Source organism: Carcharhinus amblyrhynchos, chromosome 28, assembly GCF_965287045.1.
Source record: "Carcharhinus amblyrhynchos chromosome 28, sCarAmb.v2.hapA, whole genome shotgun sequence".
In the NCBI taxonomy this organism is placed as follows: Eukaryota; Metazoa; Chordata; class Chondrichthyes; order Carcharhiniformes; family Carcharhinidae; genus Carcharhinus; species Carcharhinus amblyrhynchos.
Window position 1 is genome coordinate 6,013,742 of NC_137351.1, and position 20,987 is coordinate 6,034,728.

Sequence of the window (20,987 nt, forward strand, 5' to 3'; positions counted from 1 at the left end):
ATCAAGGGATAATTCAAACTGGTTTTGATGCTGGGGTTTGAGTTATGGGAGAGACTGACCAGGTTTTGGCTTCTTAATTGCTATTTAGTGACTCCTACTGGAAAGTTTGTGGATGGTGGAAGTTGAGTGACAACAGTATTTGGGCTTGATTCTCTCCTAAGTGGAATTCACTTGATTGGCTTACTCATGATGAATGGCCGGAAATATTCTTTGCCAAATATAGAAGTGATATCTCTTAACTCCATTTAAGTTTCCATCAGTTAACTGGCACAATGGTTAGCACTGCTGCCTCAGAGCGCCTAGGATCCGGGTTCAATTCCAGCCTCGGGGTAATTGTCTGTGTGGAGTTTGCACATTCTCCCCGTGTTTACTTGGATTTCCTCTGCGTGCTCCAGTTACCTCTCACACTCCAAAGATGTGCAGGTTAGGTTGATTGGTCTTGCTAAATTGACCCTTAGTGTCATGGGGATCAGCAGGGTAAATATGTGGGGTTACAGAGATAGATGGGATTGTCGTTGGTGCAGGCTCGATGGGCTGAATGGCCTTCTCTGCACTTAGAGATTCTATAATGTCTAACCTGGTACTGATGAAGGACTCAGATTGCAACCTTCTGCATGGTATTCAAGTCTGTTGATGCATTTACCCACTAAGCTGTGAGCCCATGAAGGCCAATTTGAACATAGGCATTGTTCTGAATATAAATGATTCAGGACTCAGTCCCATTAAAGAACCTGAGTTACTTACCTTCCATCCTCCCCGTGCTATTAGGATGAAGAATACCAGACAATTGACTTCCTGTCCCATTGGATGTGCTTTGCACATGGGAAACTAACCCAACTGAATAGATCAATTACTGCAGCACATAAAAAACATATGTGCTGCAGACAGATTTAACTTGGATTCCACAGTCAGTGCAGGCTATTAACTGAGCCCAACCCACTGTGCCTTACTGCTGCTGCCCACCTCACAGAAAAAAAATCACTAACTTCTAACCAAGAAATTAATCGTCTCCTGACGGATGCCTTAATCTTTTGATCTAACACCATTCCATTAATAGTTTCATCTCTCTCTCTAAATATCTTAAAATGAACACATTCCTATAAGCATCTTGGAGTTCAGAGCACATTGTTGACCTTTGTGACTCTAAAGTTGTCTGTGAGTCCTTTAATGCAGCTATCTTTCTTATCTTTAAATGGGCCTAATGTTTTATTATTGTCAATGTCTGACTAATATACAAAACAATCCACTCAAAAAAAAATATACTTGATTTATTTTGATTTATTGTCACATGTATTAATATATAATGAAAAGCATTATTTTTTGCTCACTATACAGTCGAAGCATACCATTCATAGAAAAGGAGAGAAAGCAGAATGTAGTGTTACAGTCATAACTAGGGCTTAGAGAAAGATCAACTTAATGCGAGGTAGATCCATTCAAAGGTCTAACGGCAGCAAGGAAGAAACTGTTCTTGAGATGATTGGTACGTGATTTCAGACTTTTGCATCTTTTTTGCTGATGGAAGAAGGTGGAAGAGAGAATGTCCAGGGTGAGTGGGGTTCTTAATCTTGCTGGCTGCTTTTCCAAGGCACTTCCTGCTGCCTTAGAAAAGCAGCCAACATAATCAAGTACCCCCACACACCCTGGATATACTGTCATACTATTGTTTCTTGCATGCTACATAGACAAAGCATACCATTCATAGAAAAGAAAAGGAAAGAGTGCAGAATGTGATGTTACAGTCATACCTAGGGTGTAGAGAAAGATCAACTTAATGCAAAGGAGGTCTATTCAAAAGTCTGACAGCAGCAGGGAAGAAGCTGTTCTTGAGTCAGTTGCTACGTGACCTGACTTTTGTATCTTTTTCCTGATGAAAGAAGATGGAAGAGAGAATGCCCAGGGTGCATGGAGTCCTTAAGTACATGGCTTATAAGTGACTGATGACCACGGCTAAAGGACATGTTTAAGAAACACTGCACTCATTTTTAATCCCAACTTTCATTTCCTATCCACAAAAGGCACCAAGGTGCTTGAACATGGAGCCATGACTACTCAACCCCTTCTGGAACCTTACCCACCTTATTATTCTTCAGGTATCAGATTATTATGTCAGTAGATTTCTGACAGGATGGGATCCGGGCTTGTAATTCTGCATGCATGTGAGCTTTGCAGCGAGTATCAATGGTTGATGATCAGGATCTTTTCCCTCTTTACCAATGGGTACTACTAAAGTTGTCCTAGACAACCTGAAAATGAATTCCGGTCAATTGTGGTTCAGTGCCACATTCAGCAGTGTGGTTTTGTCCTACTGAGCCATCGTCCCCATGCTCACTGACTTACTTTGGTGCCCAGTCCAGCAATACATCAATTTTAAAATTTTCAACCCCTCCCTGTCTCTGTTACCTCTCCAGTGTTACAATATCTATGCATTTTTCCAGTTTTGACTTCCTGCTTATCTCCAACTTTAGTCATTTCAACACTGACAGAGATGCTTCCAGCTTCCAATGCCTCAATTCTTGAATTCCTTCCCAAAGCCGCTCTGCGACTTCAACTCTCTTTCCTCCTTTGTGATATTCTTTATTACCCAGCTTTTTCTCACGCTTCATGAACTCCTATGTGGATCAGTGTCAAATGTGTGCAGTTTTTTGTGCAGTTTTGGTCTCCTTATTTAAGAGAGAGTAAAATGAAGGTTCACCAGATTGATATCTGGGAAGGCAAGATTGTTTATGAGGAGAGATTGGGATGGCTGGACCTGTAGTCGCTGCACTTTAAGAGATTGAGAGGGGATCGCATTGAAACAAACAAAATTCTGACAGGACTGGACAGACTGGATGCAGTGATGACATTTCCTCTGGACAGAGGGTCAAGAACAAGGAGTCACAGTCTCAGGCTACAGGTTAGGCCCTTTGGGATTCAGATGAGGAGAAACTTCTTCACCCAGAGGATGATGAACCTGTGGAATTCTCTACCACAGAAGGCTGTGGAAATCAAGTCACTGAATATATTTAACAAATAAATAGATACATTTCCAGACTTTAAAGGCATCAAGAGGTAGGGGGAGAGCGTGAAAGTATTACGTCAAGATAGAGGGTCAGCCATGATCATATTGAATGATCTATTCCTGCTCCTATTTTCTATGTTTCTTTGGCTGGAATTTTCCAGCCCTTCATACCAGCCCTTCTAATCCTGCCAACGTAAAAAAAGATTTCAATGACTCACCTGTCCTGCTAAAATTTTAAAGCTTATTAGGGTCACAAGTATGCTTACATTAACACTGCAATGAAGCTACTGTGAAAATCTCCTAGTTGCCATATCTGGCGCCTGTTGCGGTTCACCAAGAAAGAATTTAGCCTGGCCATTGCACCTAACCAGTACGTCTATGGATTGTGGGAGGAAACCGGAGCACCTGGAGGAAACATAAGAACATAAGAACATAAGAACATAAGAAATAGGAGCAGGAGTAGGCCATCTAGCCCTTCGAGCCTGCCCCGCCATTCAATAAGATCATGGCTGATCCATCGTGGCTCAGTTCCATCTTCCCGCCCTCTCCCCATAACCCTTAATCCCCTCTCTTATCAAAAACCCATCAACCCACGTCTTAAAAATATTTAGCGAGGCAGCCTCCACCACTTCAATGGGCAGAGAATTCCAGAGATTCACCACCCTTTGAGTGAAGAAGTTCCTCCTCAACTCCGTTCTAAACCGCCCCCCCTTTATCTTGAGGCTGTGCCCCCTAGTCCTACTGTCTCTTTTGAGCGGGAAGAGTCTCTCCACCTCTATCCTATCCATCCCATTCATCATCTTATACGTCTCAATGAGATCTCCCCTCATTCTTCTAAACTCCAACGAGTATGGGGAGAATGTGCAGACTTCACACAGACAGTGACTCAAACTGGGAATCAATCCCGGGTTCCTGGTGCCATGAGGTAGCAGTGCTAACCACTATACCACCATGACTCAGCGACCTTATTGAAAGCCCCTTGTTGAAAACTCACAACATTTGTACCCTGGACTCAATTACTTCAGCTCAAGTCCCACTGAGTCTATTTCCAGAATTTTACTGGCACACACGCCCCTATTCTGCAGAATCGCAGAACAACATTCTGTGAAGGCCTTGCACGAGAATGTACGAGTCTCTCGCATGCAAGGTGATGAAATTCTGGCATATGTTTTTAACATTTGTTTGATTATAATGCTTATGTGAAGCACTTTGGAACATTTTAATCTGTAACAATGATATATAATTGTATGGAAGTAACGTACAGCTAATGTGCAATAGAATTTCAGAGTATTGAAATATATTTTATGGAAGATCAAAATGGAGGGCTCCTCTGTACAAAAAGCTGATCATTAACATTGGACAACATCAGTACTATATATTTTGTTTCTTTGTACTTTTGTGCTTCACATTGGACGCTCAAGAAGCTGTTGCAATTCAGAATTGGAGACAGTGATATGAATCTTAATTGCTACACAGAAAGAAGGAAAAGCAGAGGGAAGAAAAGCATTACAAAATTTTGAGATCTTGGAAAAGAATCTGTTGAAGATAGAGTATGGAGAGATTGAGAGGAATTGATGGTTGTTAATGCCTCCTCAGAAGAGATGTGGACTTGGTAGGGTGGCACAGTGCGCACAATGGTTAGCACTGTTAGTGATTAGCATGAGTGGCATGGTGGCACAGTGGTTAGCACTGCTGCCTCACAGCGCCAGGGTGCCAGGTTTGATCCTGCCCTCAGGTCACTGTCTATGTGCTCCCTGTGTCTGTGTTGGTTCCCCCCAGTTGCTCCAGTTTCCTCCCACAGTCCAAAAATGTGCAGGTTAGGTTAATTGGCCATGCTAAATTGATCCTAGTATCAGGGGGATTAGCAGGGAAAATACGTGGGGTTCCGGGAATAGGGCCTGAGTGGAATTGTGGTTGGTATAGCCTCGATGGGCCAAATGGCCTCCTTCTGTGCTGTAGTGATTCTATGACTTCTAATTCTAGGTTATTGCAAGTGACCATTTCATTGGGCTGTCCTGATAGAAGCAGCAAGATCCCATTTAAGAGATGACCAAGAGCGCACATGGACAAAGGGAAGGTGGAACAGACGTTCTGTTCTAGTCATAAAGAAGTGCTTGACCAGTTAATTGTGACCATGTTATAGCTTCTGTCTCCTCGCAATGGAGAGGTCATCCAATGGCAATCAGCCATAAAAATGTTGCTCCAGTGATTGGAAAGCAATTAGCCAGCAATAAACATGCTGGTTATTCATGGAGCATTAAACAACAAGTATGCTTTTATTTTCTGGCATATTTTGCTTTGTAGAAACAAAATTGAATCTGAAGTGGGAAAAGGAACTTTGGGACTATTGGCCCATGGGGACAAGGCTTGAAAGCTGGTTGAATCTGTGAGTCTTTATTTTTGCTCAGTTTGCCGAACTCTCACAGCGCAGCTGATCAAGTTCAGTTTGCAAAACGTGGGGCAGCTTGTGTACAATCCAAAAGCCCAATAATGCATCCATCAGAACATTTTTGGAGACAGCGCGGATGGATGGGTCAACAGGGCAGCTGAAACTCATTTACATTTGTCTTTCTTTGAAGTTCTAAAAATCAGATTCACACATTGGCATCACATAAACTTGAGTCCTTTTAAAGAATTTACATGGTAATTCGTGGGGAGGCGTAGCATTACTATGCATATTATTTGGGAGGCTCAGTTCTTGGAACAGAATTTATTTCCCCATTTCCTTCCCCTTAAGTTTAATTACACACGTCCAGGTCAAATAAATCGCATGTTTGAATCTAGAGAAAGGTAATCCATGTTCCATGGTTTCATCAAACATTCTCCAGACAGGTCTAGTGTGAATTAAATGCACAACAGCAACTTTCATTAATATTGTGCCTTTCATGTGGTGAAATGGGTGGCATGTTGGCACTGTGGTTAGCACTGCTGCTTCACAGCGCCAGGGACCCAGGTTCAATTCTGGCCTTGGGTCACTGCCTGCGGGGAGTTTGAACATTCTTTCCATGCTTCCATGGGTTTCCTCCAGGTTGCATCCCGTACTCCAAAGGTGTAAAGGTTAGGTTGATTGGCCGTGCTGGGAGCGGCGCAATGGCACAAATGTTAGCACTGCTACCTAACAGCGCCAGGGACCCGGGTTTGATTCCCAGTTTGGGTCACTGTCTGTGTGGGGTTTGCACATTTTCCCTGTGTCTGCGTGGGTTTCCTCTGTGTGCTCCGGTTTCCTCCCACGTTCTGAAAGACGTGCTGGTTAGGTGCATTGACCCAAACAGGCGCTGGACTGTGGCAACTAGGAGAATTTCACAGTAATGTTCATTGCAGTGTTAATGTAAGCCTTACTTGTGACTAATAAATAAACCTTAAATTGCTCCTTAGTGTCATAGGGATTCGCAGACTAAATACATAGGATTATGGAGATATGACCTGGGTGGGATTGTTGTTGGGGCAGGCTCAATGGGCCAAAAGGCCTCCACTTGCACTGTAGGGATTCTATGATTCTATTATGAAACAGATGGTGAAGGGGTAAGGCTACAATGAGTTTGGAACACAAGGATGAAAGAAATGTTGCTTCGTTCCGGGTCTATGGATTCTGTGGGCTCAAGTGCAGTGCAGGGAAAGCTTCTCCCCACTGCACCAAAAATGTATCTTAATTCAGAACTCTGAAATGAAACTCACAGTGCAAATAGTGGCATTACCAATTTGCAGTAAAATCTTTTGTGCTGGGGCCCACACAACGAGGTACTCACGTGAGACTGACCAGGCTAATTTTATGTAGAATTCAAACAAACAACTTCTATCAGACCACTTTATTGGACCTGAAACAAGGTCCCGAAGGTAAGAGTTTAGTCGAACCCATTGCGCCATCCAGCTTCTTCAGTTAAAATTAATTTCAGGAAGGGTGACATCATCGCACCCCGTTGTACACAGCTGTGCTCTAGAACTCTGCAGAGAATATTGGCTCATAAACAAGATTTTTCTTCTTCAGTAGAGATTAATTGGAGAGTCATAGGGTGTAAACTGGCTCAGTAGTATCCACCTCAGAACTCATAACCCAAAGGAAAAGCATGATCCTTGTTACTGGGAAAAAAATTCAGCACAGTTAAGTTCCACTGTAACATAATTGTCATTGGTCTGTCTAAGCACATAAAATGAACCAGTTTCTGAATAAACCATTAATCCTTCAGATTCTGTAGGCAACTTTACCTGTCTGGGTGACGGTAGATCATGTGAATTAATTAAGAAATGTCAATGAGAGTTAGAACAGTTGCACAACCGTATCAATCATTTGTTTTATTTTGCCATTATATTGGTTCTTGTGATAATGATGGCCATTTGATTTAACCATATCTTCAGTCACTCACTCTCTGCATGCCTTTTTGACCCATTTGCCTGTCTCTTTGTTGATGTATCTTTCTCTGTCTGTTTGTATGTCTCGCTTGCTATCTGTCTATTTCCAATTGTCTCACTTTATCTGTTCCTGTGTCTTTATGTTATTACTACAGTGGCACAGTGGTTAGCACTGCTGCTTCACAGTGCCAGGGACTCGGATTTGCTTCCTTGCTTGGGTGACTGTTTGTGTGGAGGTTACACATTCGCCCCGTGTCCACGTGGGTTTCCTCTGAGTGCTCTGGTTTCCTCCCATAGTCCAGAAAACATGCTGGTTAGATGTAATGGCCATTTAACAGGTGCTGGAGTGTGGTGACTTGGGGATTTTCACAGTAACTTCATTGAAGTATTAATATAAGCTTACTTGTGACACTAATAAACTAACTTTAAAACTATGTCTATCTTGCTTTCTATGTCAGTGCTTTTCACTTTTTGTGTTTATCTCTGTCTCTTTTATTTCCTCTCACCTCCATTATTTATATTAATTATTATATTAATTATTATATTAATTATTACAGGTTCCACACTCACAATCAACCAACATCTTTAATCTGGTCATGGATATGAGGGCCAGAGTACAAAAAGTAGAGGGTGATTACTTAAAAATGAAAAATAAAGTAATTTAAAGTTGGAAGTTCATGCTGACTTCAATTTTCCTTCCAGATGGATTTACAATAAGCAGTGAGGTTTCAAGTACCATTAGGATCATTGTGGTGAAAGAGATCACGTTTGTGCACCTTCACCTCTGGAACACATGGCAGGGTAAGCTAATGCACTTATTCCTTCTTTGCTGATGTTGATATGGCTTCTTTTCTGAGTTTCAGTTTGCAGCGTTTATTTATTGGGAATCAATATAAGAACATGAAGAATAGGAGCAAGAGTACATTATACATCCATCCAGTCTGCACTGATATTCAACATGTTTGTGGTTGATCCTTTGCCTGTACGCCTAGACTTCCCCGTCTACTCCCCATATTCCATGATTCCAAGAGAGACCATAAATCTGTCTATCTCAAATTTAAATGTATTCAGTGATGGATCATCCACAATCTTCTCAGGTAGAGAATTCAAAAGACTAACAACCCTTTGAATCAAGAAATTTCTCCTCAGTCTTAAGTGATCAACCCCTTATCCAGGGACCATGCCCTATGTTCTAGATCCCCCAGTAAGAAGTCTCACAACACCAGGTTAAGAGCCAACAGGTTTATTTGGTAGCACAAGCCACAAGCTGTCAGAGCGCCAATGATCCAACACTAGCATCTCTACATCATGACTAGATCCCCCAGGGGAAACAAACTTCAAGTGTCTAAATTGTCAAGATCCTTCAGAATCCTGTGGGTTTCATTGAAATCGCCTCTTAATCTGTTAAATTTCAGACAGTTCAGACCAAATTTACCCAGTCTCCCATCACAGGACAACTCTCTCATTCCAGGGACTGATTTAATGAACTTTCTCAGTGCCACCTCCAATGCAAATGTATTCTTCCTTAGATATCGAGACTACACAGCACACCAGGTGTAGTCTCACCAAACTCCTGTACAACTTCCTAATGCTTCTACTCTAATCCCCTTGCAATAAAGGCCACTATGCTATTTGTTATCCTAATTGCTCACTGTATCTGCATGCTAACTTTTTGTGTTTCTTGTACACACTGTGTAAACTTTTCATGTTGTAATTACTCTCCCTCAGCAGTGCTTCTTTAACAACTCAGTTTTGTGTCTCTGATCTTCTTAACTTGTACTATGCTCTTATCAACTCTACTTTTTTGCTTCCTAAATTGCAGTACGTTTTTCTGTGCAACAATAAATGAATGTAAATCAAAGCATCTTGTAAAGTTATGCTCCATGTATATATTAACATGGAACCTGATACATCTCGGTAGGGAGTGTAACTTAACCAGCTCAACAGGAAACTGCTGTGAAAGGAAAATCAGGCTGGCTTTAACAATAGAAGGCCAATTCACACCCATCTGTTTCTATTGAGTGGGTGGAATTAATATAACTCCATGGTCTTAACTCCCTAAATGCAATGATTGGATATTGACTAGTTATATATAATAACTCTGACCTCGATGTGTTGCTTTTGTTTATTATACAGTCATACATTGCTACTATTTGTCAAACCTCTGTATAATATTATACAATGATGTGGCGATGCCGCTGCTGGACTAATATTATACAATACATTGCCTGACACCCTATATATGTGTATAGATATATATGTGTAATGTACAATTGCTACTGAGTGTAACTTTTCCAGGGATTGAGTAGAGCAAGGCAATGGCCTGGTATTATCGCTAGACTATTAATCCGGAGACTCAGCTAATCTGGGAACCCAGGTTCGAATCCTGCCACCACAGATAGTGGAATTTGAATTTAATTTTTAAAAATCTGGAATTAAGAATCTACTGATAAAACCATTGTTGATTGTCGGAAAAACCCATCTGGCTCACTAATGAACTTTAGGGAAGGAAATCTGCCATCTTTATCTGGTCTGGCCTACACGGGACTCCTGAGCCACAGCAATGTGGTTGACACTCAACTGCCCTCCAAGGGCAATTAGGGAATGGGTAATAAATGCTGGCCAGCCAGTAAGGCCCATGTCCCACAAATAGATAAAACATAATTTAAAAAGTAAATTATTTGACGAGGACAAATATAAAACTAATTGCAAAATGTTTATATAGAGCAGGAGAAACTATAGAGGAGATTGTGGAATGTGGTGCCATAGTTAAAAGATTAAACCGTATCAACATTTAAGAATAGGCTCCATGGATAGTTGAAATAAATAGATATGGGAACAAAGCAGACACCAGATGGACTGCTTCAGTGGAGGATAAACTCAAACGCAGAATAGAATAATCTATCCTCTGATGTAATTTCTAAATAGTTTCATGTATTTTGAAATATGTCTGTGCTATAATCTCTATCACCTTTAAAACAAATATTTAAAGAAAGGAAAGACAGTCATGCTGAGCTGATTTTAAAGTAAGATCTCCAGCAACTGAAAATACCACAGGATTTCTGCAGCAGTTAACGCTTACAATCTTACAAAGTCAGAATAGTTTGCACATAGTTCCCCCTTGGAATAATGCATTGTGTGTAACAACCACAGTAGGGGAAACTGCTTGAAGGCATTCTACAGTACAAGATACTCTAAATGAGCATCTAAAGAGCATAGTTATCATAGGGAGCAATCAGCATGGGTTTAAAGCTCACACTTCACTGGAATTATTTGTGGAAGTAAGCAAATGAGTGGATAAGCAAGTGCTTGGATTGTGAGAAGGCTTTCCACAAAATCCCTCATGTGTGAGGTTAGCAAGGAAGATTAAAGCTCATGGAATAGATGACAAATTGGTTCAGAGGGTTGAGGCCTTGATAATAGAGGGAGAAGTTGGTAATTAATGGAAAAATGCTCTCTCTGGGGATAAAAGTAACCCATGAAGTTCCACAAGGACTTGTTCTGGAAATTCTCGGTTTATCCATCCAGACAGAACCCCCTCCCCCCAATCCACTTCTCATTGCAACATCTAATTGGTGATTAAATGAATCCAAGATTTTCACTGTCATTACTCTAACCAATGCACAGTTTGCTTTGAGTGATAAGAGATTGCACACAGATTCAAAACTCCTTCAGCTTAAAAGGGCAAGCGTATTGCATTTGTAAGGTGAACTTCTAAAAAATAAAATCAAGGTCCCCAAAATAACAAACTAAAGTTTGCCACAGCATTTCCTGATTTTTGTACGGCCTTTTGTCGGTCCAAGTTTTGTTACCACAAAAAAGGAGATTACTTGGTCTGTCGTAGTTGTTGTCTTCTTGCTAGTGTAGTCCACAACTCACCTCGCTGCCCAGAGCACACCCCACTGCCATTTGCCTCCCCCTACATCAAATTTGAATCTATTCTTCCATTAAAAGATGCAATAACACACTTGTGGTAGTGACTAAAGGTGGGTGTAATCTATTGGGTAGCCAAGTAAGTTGAATGCTGCATTGAGAGCAAGCCATCGTCTTCTCAATGTCTTCCAATTCATTGGTTCTCCTGTATTCACTTTATCAAATTGTTGACCAGAAGTATTGCGATGGCATGCATTCTCCAGTGAAATGGAGAATGAGATGATGGCCTACACACCTAATTTACAACATTCTAAAAAAGGAAAACTCTTAACAAAATGGCTGTGCCGAACGATTGGTTTCAACTCATAGAATACAAGAACAAGAGTATCTCAAAACCCTTTGTGACATTTAAGATTACATAATGATTCAGCTGTCCCTTGAATAAACCTAATAGACATCCACTGCAACAGGTAGTCTGGGTGTATTGTACTGCCTTGTGCTCTGCAGTGTATGGATTAATTCTGTGGACACTGGTTAGTTTATTGTAGATTGGGTTTTCAACCAACACAAAGCCTTAATAGGGAAGGGCAATCTAAGGAAATACTTGGAAATACTTTTCATTCAATTTCCTCCCCTTTGTTATAAAAAATATTTATGTCAGGCCAAATTTGTCTCTCATTTGCTCCAGAGTGAGGGAGGTCTAGGATTGTGTCCTTCTCCCAAAGCCCAACAAAGCTTTTCCCAGAACTTCAGTGACTGGGATCTTCCTAGAGTCACTCTGAAGGAAAGAAAAGAAACTTGTCATGCTGTGAGAAGGAGACACAATTACATCAGCATTCTGGATAGGGAGAATAAAAAAATCAACCAGGACTCCTATTTACTGTCCACTGCCCCCTTCTGGAGATAATGCCTGTGTGCACACAACTGATGCAATGCCCCCAATCAGCGAATTACGCAAAAGCCAGAGTTAATGGAGCTCCATTCAGGGTCATTCCCTTCAGAAGACGTGGGAGAAATTGGGCAAGTGATTCATGGGATAAGACTCCTTGTGCGAAAGTGTATTATGGGTCCCTGTATTAATGGAAAGATCCTCATACCCAGCCTTGAGTATCACTTCTTGGCACAGATTTGTATAGATGCTGCATCCACAGAGAAATTTACATTTTTTTGTTTGCCTTTGCTCCTAGCTCAAAGGCCCTTTTATAAAAAAAGCTAAAAACTTGAAAATAAGATGGTTGCTGTATGTATTCACCTGTTTCCAATGCAAAGAATGATTAGCATGTGTTCATTTAGTCTTGAGCTGTCAATATAAATAAGTGTGGTTTTTAACATTTAGTGAATCAATTATATAAAATGCTTCCTGTAAATGGCTCTTAATTAGAGATGAGGATTAATAAATGGTTTTGTTAAAATACAGCTGCATCTCCATCACTACGAGAGCCCTTTCTCATCTTTTATGTAGGTTGGTGCCACTAGAGAGATAAGAGGTACTTTACTCGTGGATCAATGAGGCAACTATTGTGGACGCTGTAGAGATGGGTAGCATGCCCCTCATTCCCATAGGCTTCCTAAGATCCATGCTGGGCCAACTACTACACTCGGGTCACTTTTTAACATTCAAACTCCATCCATTCTGAAGTGGTGGGGGAAGGAGAGATAGGGTCAGGGGAGGGAAGATGGGGTAAGGGGGAGAGGATTAGGGTAAGGGGGAGGAGGGGATGGGGTTGGGGGTTTCGCAGGCATACTAAGCCCCACATTCTGGGGATTGATTGTTCTTATTATTCTGAAGGAAGTTCATTTGACAGGCACCTGGAGCAATCTTAACATGGTCCATGTTGGTCTCAAATGATTTCATTTCTGCATTGCTTGGGTGAGAGAAACAAGGATGGGTGTGGAAGTATGGAAGAGGGGATTTGTATGATTCATTTAATGTAGAAATTTCCCTATATGTCATTAACATTGCTGAAAGATTAGAATTAAAACAAGTATCTACTGTTTATCAACCTATTGCTATTTGAGATTGCAAAAACGTAGAGCTACAATTTTAAGGCTTTTAAAATACAAGATAGTTATCCCTTAAACACAAACTTCCTCTTATCTAATTCCCAGTCTTTTAAGCCCTGGTTGTATTGTAACTTATGAGCCCTAACCTTTCATCTATGTTTCTCAATATGTGGAATCACAGACTGATTATAATTAGAAAAGATCATTTGGTCCAACCAACAAACTTAATAATTCATCTTCATCCTTCCGAAATGTGAAGTTTGTAAGCTTCCATCAAACACCACAAGGTCAATTTTAGCACAGGTTAAACGTACTATAAAGCTTGCTGTGTAACAGTACCCTATGCATTTGTCCTATCTTGAAATAAAACATGGGTTAGATGCAAAATAAAGATCTCACTACAATTGACTTATCCAGTACGTCTGGGTCAGGTACACCTTTGGATCGTTGCCATAATGACTTTCCAGAAGGATATATTATCAAGTTGTATGTTTTGGAAGCCTGGCTACTTAGATAGCTACTGAGGCACATTCTCAGACTAAAGGGAGGATCCTTTAAAACAGAGATGAGGAGAAATTTCTTCAGCCAGAGAGTGGTGAACCTGTGGAACTTTATGCCATGGAAGGTTATTGAGGCCAGGTTATCGAGTGTCCTTAAGACAGGGATAGATATTTCCTTGATTAATAAGGGGATTCGGGGTTAAGGGTAAAGGCAGGAGAATGGGGATAAGAAAAATATCAGCCGTGATTGAATGGTGGAGCAGATTTGATGGGCCGAGCAGCCTAATTCTGCTCCTATGTCTTATAGTCTGAGATTTGTATTGAGCCACTCAGAAGCCATTTACCTACTGTCAACAAAAAAAGGAGAATGCCACCACATTATACTAAGTAACTACATTATGTTTGCATGCAGCTGATAAATAACAATTCAAATGTAATTTCCTATGGCTCTGAAGGTGTATTACTTTGTAATTCACATCTGTTGATTTGCTGGAGACAGTGTTACATTGGAAGTGTGGTTGCCGGCAGTTGTCAGGAATTTAGGTTGAGTCAACGCCGAAAGAAATTTTCTTTAGAAAAATGAAGGGATTGATTCACAGAGATGTAATTGAAATCTTCATGATCAAGACACAATCGACCAAGGCAAATTTTTCAGCTTGGCGAAGAGTTCAAATCTCAGGCCCGAGGTTAGAAATAAGAATAATGAAGAGAACAGGGGGCTTTATTTTCACCCACCATATAACAGAGTTGCTAATAAGTGATCATATAATGATCTCGTAAATAGGATCAAGAGATGATTTGTTGTGTTTCTCATAGAATCTACAGTGCAGAGAAAGGGCATTCAGCCCATTAAGTCTGCAATGACTACAATCCCACCCAGGCCCTATTCTCATAACCCCATGCATTTACCCTAGCTAGTTCTCCTGACATGAAGGGGCAATTTAGCATGGTCATTCCACCTAACCTGCACATCTTTGGCATGTGGGAGGAAACCGGAGCACCTGGAGGAAACACACACAGACACAGGGAGAATATGCAAACTCCACACAGTGACCCAAACCAGGAATTGAACCCTGGTCCCTGGCGCAGTGAGGCAGCAATGCTAACCACTGTGCCACCCATGGATAGATTAGAGATATGGTGGGAAGTTGAGTAGATGGGATTAATATATGAATTATATCCTGTTCCTAAATTTCATGTGTTCTTATTATCATGAAATATGGGGGAGACTGTAGGAACTGGAAGACAGCAAAATATTGATCTGTATAAATTCCAATGTGTCCTTGAAGAAAGAAGCAGGCATGAAATGTTTACTGTTATTTTGAGTGTAACTGGCTAATGTACTTGACTTCAACCTTGTCATCCTGTTGTCCAGCCTTGCTCCAGTTTAACTAGTTAGCTCGTTCTCACTTCTCCATTAGTGCTTAACCAGCAGCAATGGTAAGTGACCACAGGCTGTCCACAATTATAATTAAGGTGGAGTTGTCCTTTCAGCAGGCTTAAAACGTTGTCTAAATGAGCTTAATTACCATAATTATGCAGTAAATTAACTGAAAGGGAGATTCTGTATAGGACAAAATGTTTAGCACCTCTGAATTCCCAGTGTAGGAAGATGAAATGCAATCAGGGGTATTCATGAAAGGCTGCAACCCCCCCCCCCCCCCGATTATTAATAGTTGTGTGTGCTGAACATTCTGTGTATTCATCACTCATTTTCTCTTTAAACATCAGTGACGACAGCATTGTTTCCACGTTAAATCTTGCTTTCTGATCAGCCATGTTTTGTTTTGCTCTGCTCGGTAATATCGGTTATTTGACTTTGTATCCAGCACTGGTGCTTTCACAGGACTCTCTACCTTCATTGGGAAACCATAGATGAAGAGTAAGGGCACCACCAAAGTTGGGAAAACTAGAAGAGGAGTTAAATCTGGAATTGGTGATGTCAAAGGCTGTTTTTTGAGGAAAATAGTCCTGAGGCGTTCCATAAAATTTCTGGGTAATTCCTGGGAAAGAATGGTTTAGAATTGGAGACAGTGCAGTAATAAGACTGTAAGATATGGGAGCAGAAATAGGCCATTCAGCCCATTGAGTCTGCTCTGCCAATCAATGAGGGCATGACTGATCTGATCTGATAATCCTCAACTCCACTTTCCCACCTTATCCCAATAACCCTTGATTCCCTTACTAATTAAAAATCTGTCTACCTCAGCCTTGAACATACTTAAATGATCGGGTCTCTACAGCCTTCTGCAGTAAAGAATTCCACAGACTCACTACACTCTGAAAGAAGAAATTCCTCCTCATTTTGTCTTAAATGTGCAACCCCTTACTTTGAGATTATGCCCTGTGGTCCTAGACTCTCCCATAAGGGGAAATAATCTCTCAAATTCTGTCAAGCCCCCCTGAGAATTCTTTGTGTCTCAGTAAGGTCACTTGTCATTCTTCTGAGCTCCAATGTGTACAGGCCCAACCTACTCAACATCTCCTCATAAAACAATCCCTCCATACTCAGGTTTGGTCTATTGACCTTCTCTGGACTGCCTCCAATGCCAGTCTATCTTTCCTTAGATAAGGGGACCAAAACTATTCAGTGCAGTTTAACTAGTGTCTTGCTTGGTTCAGCAAGAATTTCCTTTTTATACTTTGAAATACAGGACAACATCCCATTTGCCTTCTCTATTATCTGCCGACCTAGCATGCTGGCCTTTTGTGATTTATGCACAAGGACCTCCAAATCCCTCTATGCTGTAGCTTTATCCGCTTACATGATATTCAGCTCCTTCATTCTTCCTACTGAAATGCATAAATTCACATTTTCTTACATTATATTCCATCTGCCAAATTGTTGTCCACTCACTTAACCTATCTCTATTTCTCTGTATATTTTTTGTGGTTAATGATGATACAGTAAGAGGGGTAATGAGAAAGATGATGTATATCAATTTAGGAGGAAATGTGATTTAATTTGATTTGACTTATTATTGACACGTGCATTGAAGTGCAATGAAAAGTTTTGTTTCTTGTACTATATAGACAAAGCATACCATTCATAAATTACACAGGGGAAAAAGGAGAGGGTGCAGAATATGGTGTCGCAGTTACAGATAGGGTGTAGAGAAAGATCAGCTTAACATATTGTAGGTCCATTCAAAAGTCTGTTGGCAGCAGAGAAAGAGTTGCTCGTGAATCGGTTGATATGTGTTCTCAGACTTTTGTATTAATTTCCCGATGGAAGAAGGTGGAAGAGAGTATATCCGTGGTGCATGGGGTCCTTAATTATGCTGGCTGCTTTTCCAAAGCAGTGGGAAGTATTGACTGAATCAATGGATGAGAGGCTGGTTTGTGAGATGGACTGGGCTGTGTTCTCAACCCTTTGGAGTTTCTTGTGGTCTTAGTCAGGGCAGGAGCCGTACCAAGCTGTGTTACATCAGGAAAGGATGCTTTCTATAGTTTTGACTGGCGACACACAATATGTTATTAATGAATTTTACTTGTGTATGCAGAGCAGCATGGTGGCACAATGGTTAGCACTGCAGCCTTACAGCGCCAGGGACATCGAGTTTGATTCCTGACTTGTGTCATGTCTGTGTGGAGTCTGCACATTCTCCTTGTGTCTGTGTGGGTTTCCTCCAGGGTCTCCAGTTTCCTTTCATAGTCCAAAAGACATGCTGCTTAGGTGCATTGGGCATGCTAAATTCTCCCTCAGTGTGCCCAAACAGGTGCCTGAGTGTGGCAACTAGGGGATTTTTCACAACAACTTCATTGCAGTGTTAATGTAAGCCTACTTGTGACTAATAGATAAACTTTAACTTTGTATTACCTTGAATATGGTTCAATGTTCCAAAGCACTTCCAAAAGATGAAAATAATCAGGGACAGAGCAGTGTTAGGTTAGTGGTGTGTACCAAAAGGCAGGTCCTAAATTAGGTTTCCAGGTGGCTTTAGAGGTGGAGTTTAAAAGCAGTAACACAGGGGGGCTCAGGTAGAGAGATAAAGTATTGGCAGAATCAGTACATGTTCAAGATTTAAATGACGCTGCAGTCTTCACTCACCTCTGCAGCTTTTTAAAGTCCTTTAATATGCCACTCAGGGATGAATACCTGATAGACAGCAGCACAGAGTCTTAATTACTTCAGTAATGTGGTGGCTCCCTATCAAGGTTTCTTTAAATACTTAAGGCCGAGATTGTAATTCACTTTATTATCTCATTTGTCTGTAAATAGATGGCTTCTAAAACCAGCAAACCAACAATAAGTGATTATATATGATTTAATATCTGAGCCAGACAATCAAAACAATTATAATGACACATGCCGTTGAAATGGGGAGATTGCTTCATCACCCATTCTTAATAGCTGTATCATTCCTGACGTTAATCTAGATCCCTTACTTTATTAGATTCAGTAACACCATGTGTTGCTGACTGGACCCAACTCTTTTACTCCTGGTACTGACTGACCCAGCTTCTTCATGCTATTCTACGGATTGGATCCAGCCTACTTAAAAACAATCTTTGTGGCAATGATTCCCTTTATGATGAACCCAAATCCAGGTGTCCCTGATAGTCGTGTGCGGCACCTAGTTTTGTACTCATTAAGGCTGAGTTTGATCTGCAATCTCTGAGCTTATTGATCTCAGACCAAATACCAGTTGGCATGCTGCAATGGATTTGGATTGATGAGAGGAAATCAAAATCAATCTACTTTTCCCATCTCAACCCATTGTCTCTTCCTGGAAGTGCAGACAGCATTGAGTTTGGTCATGATGATCCTCCTAAGCAAGCAACTCACAGCTGCTGGCTATGCAGATCCATATGTGAAAATGAAGTTCATTTCCACAAGATAATGGAGAATTTATTAGAATCAGAATCACTATTGGCATGGTGGCACAGTGGTTAGCACTGCTGCTTCACAGTGCCAGGGACCTGGGTTCAATTCCCGGCTTGGTTCACTGTCTGTATGGAGTTTGCACGTTCTCCCTGTGTCTGTGTGGGTTTCCTCCCACACTCCAAAGGGTTAGGTTGATTGGCCAAGCTAAATTGCCCCATAGTGTCAGGGGAATTTGAAAAGTAAATATGTGGGGTGATGGGGATAGGGCCAGGGTGTCAGTGCTGGCTCGATGGGCCGTATGGCCTCTGTCTGCACTATTGTGAATCATAGAATCATATAGTGCAGAAGGAGGCTATGCAGCCCATCAAGCCTGCACTGACCACAATCCCATCCCGACACTATCCCCATAACCCCTTGCATTTACCCTAGCTAGTCCCTCTGACACTAAGGGGCAATTTAGCATGGCCAATTCACCTAACCCTGGCACTATGATGGAGCAGTGCTAACTACCGATAGTGTGATACATCCCCTTTTATGTTTAAATTATACTTTCTGAAAGAATAGAAACCTGGAGGGAAATAAATTATGCTATCAGTAACATCCCCAGATTCCCTTCCTCTCGGTCAGTTTTTGAGAATGGCAAACTAATAACTATCACCTTACAGAAAGATTAAAGGGTTCAATTCCCTCAAAGCATTATTTTTAACACACTACTTGATCTGTTTGTGTCTTTTTTCTCTGTATGATTTTAATATGAGTTTGCCAGCGTACAAAAGGGAATTAAAGCCCTCACTATAAATTTTGAATGAGACTAACCTAGTTATGCACCCACTTTCACTGCTCCCTCACGATTCCCATTCTGAAAAGCTGTATAAAAAGCATCATATGAACCAACTTGAAAATTGATTGCTGTATAACAACTGTACACTAAAAGATAAGAGCTAACCTGTACATCTGGACAAAGGCTTTAATAGCTGTTGCACTTTAGGGAGCTAAATACTTGTTAAATAACTTTTTACGGTCACCATTTTTTAATTAATAAATGGATTACCATAGTAGATATATGGTGGGATATTAGTAACTCAATATCCTAAGTCGGTTGGTACGTGACTTCAGACTTCTGTATCTCTTTCCTGACAGAAGGTGAAAGAGAGTATGTCTGGGGTGCGTCGTGTCCTTAATTATGCTGGTTGCTTTGCCGAGGCAGTGGAAAGTGTAGACAGAGTCAATGCACGGGAGGCTGGTTTGTGTGATGGATTGGGCTATATTCACAACCTTTTGTCGCTCCTTATGGTCTTGGGCAGAGTTCTGATACCTCATATTCTTTGCTTCTTTGAAACGCTCCCCAAAATTCTCTTTGGGCTCCCTTTTTCTCTCTGAGTTTGTCGATTGACACTGACGCAACTACCCCATGCAGAGTAATAACCTGTGCAGGTAATTCAATGCTAAAACTTGCTGATGATGCCTACCTATGCGGTTCAGGGTGATTGGGCAATGAATGGATCGAGGAAGTGAACATATGAAATAGTTAATCAAATATTAGGGTCCACATGTGAGGCAATGAATTTTATTTTGCAATAACTGTGTTCTGAGCTTGCACAAGGACACCCATGTAAAATCTTGGATACTGCAATTTCAAAAATAATAATAACTCCATGAAGGTCCAAAGAATATAATGATAACTTGGACTTCTCGGTTCTGAAGAAATTATCACAGAAATAATCTTAGTTTTTTTGGAGAAAAGAAGATAGTGGATACAATCCATGATTAAAATGAATGGCCCAAATCATTCAGGTAGAAGTAAGTCTACAGTGCAGACACAATTGACAAGATATCAAAGCAAGATAATAAAAAAAACTCTCCAAAGAGTTATGGATGTGGAACAGACTCAAAGAAAAGTAGCTAAGGATGAAACACTAGATATCCGGGGGTGGGGCGGGCGGTGGGGAGGGTGTTGATAAATACCAGGTCAGAAATGTGGTTGGAGATTTCAGGGACAGCTACTGGATAAATCAGCAGTCAAAACTCTACTGAATCCAGGATATGTCTGTGAAAAACAGCCAGCCAGGTTTGGAAAATGGGAATATGAGAACAAATTAATATTCTGGAGTTTTGCTTGATTGACATTTGACAAGAAGAAACTGTGGCAAGGTTATCTCAGGAGATTAAATGGGTTGGGTAGATTCTGTGATGGGAAGGATTGTACATTAACGGTGGAAATCCTACATTCTTAAAATCTGTCTTACTCAGCTTTGAACATATTCAATGACCCAGCCTCCACTGACTAATGACCTTCTGAGAGAAAAAATTCCTTCTCACGTCTGTCTTAAATGGGAGACCCCCGTTTTCTTAAACTGTGCCCATCCCCTCCTCCCCCCCACTCCCCTCCCCACCGCCCCAAGTCTAGATTCTCCCTTGAAAGCAAACATCCTCC

At 41.0% G+C, this 20,987-nt stretch overlaps 1 long non-coding RNA gene across 1 annotated transcript in view; it reads left to right on the plus strand.

Moving 5' to 3' along the window:
* The window catches only part of LOC145359663 (uncharacterized), a 192,899-nt gene that overhangs the window by 96,428 nt on the left and 75,484 nt on the right, over positions 1–20,987 (plus strand). The window contains exon 2 of the long non-coding RNA XR_013889613.1: positions 8,051–8,149. This is a non-coding gene — a long non-coding RNA (uncharacterized LOC145359663). The remainder of the gene's footprint in view (positions 1–8,050; positions 8,150–20,987) is intronic.